Source organism: Fukomys damarensis, unplaced genomic scaffold, assembly GCF_012274545.1.
Source record: "Fukomys damarensis isolate Sample0158 unplaced genomic scaffold, DMR_v1.0_HiC HiC_scaffold_16, whole genome shotgun sequence".
Lineage (NCBI taxonomy): Eukaryota > Metazoa > Chordata > Mammalia > Rodentia > Bathyergidae > Fukomys > Fukomys damarensis.
Window position 1 is genome coordinate 89,024,723 of NW_022900928.1, and position 485 is coordinate 89,025,207.

Consider the following 485-nt stretch of genomic DNA (forward strand, 5'->3'; position numbering starts at 1 on the left):
CCCCCCGCCGGGTTCCCAGCGCCACGTGACTACAGGAGCTGCAGAGGGTCAGTTGCCGGCTCGGCGGCCGCGGCCTGGGGGCGGGGCAACCGGGGTCACCCGCGCTGCTGACTCTGCCTGGCTCCCTTCGCGGGCACCCGGGAGGGGCCTGGCTCTGTCGCCATGGCGACCCCCGCTGGGTTTCTGCGACTGGCAGGGGCTCAAGTTTTTCGACCCTTTGTCCCTGCAGAGGACGCGCTCCGGCGTGCAACCGCGTGCCTGTCTGTGGCCCCTGGTCCGGCGCCTCCGCAAAGGTTTGTTAGAGGATCCAAGGCCGCGGCGACTTCAGCGAGGCTTTTCCCAGGCCCAGCGCAGTGCGCAGGGACGGCCACGGCGCACCTGAAGCCTGCAGCTTCTAGCGCTCTGAAGTGGAGTCTGAAAGGGTTTGACCGTGTGGACTTGGAATCAAGGTCCTCGAGTCCAAAAACTAAGCAAGGGCGGGAGTT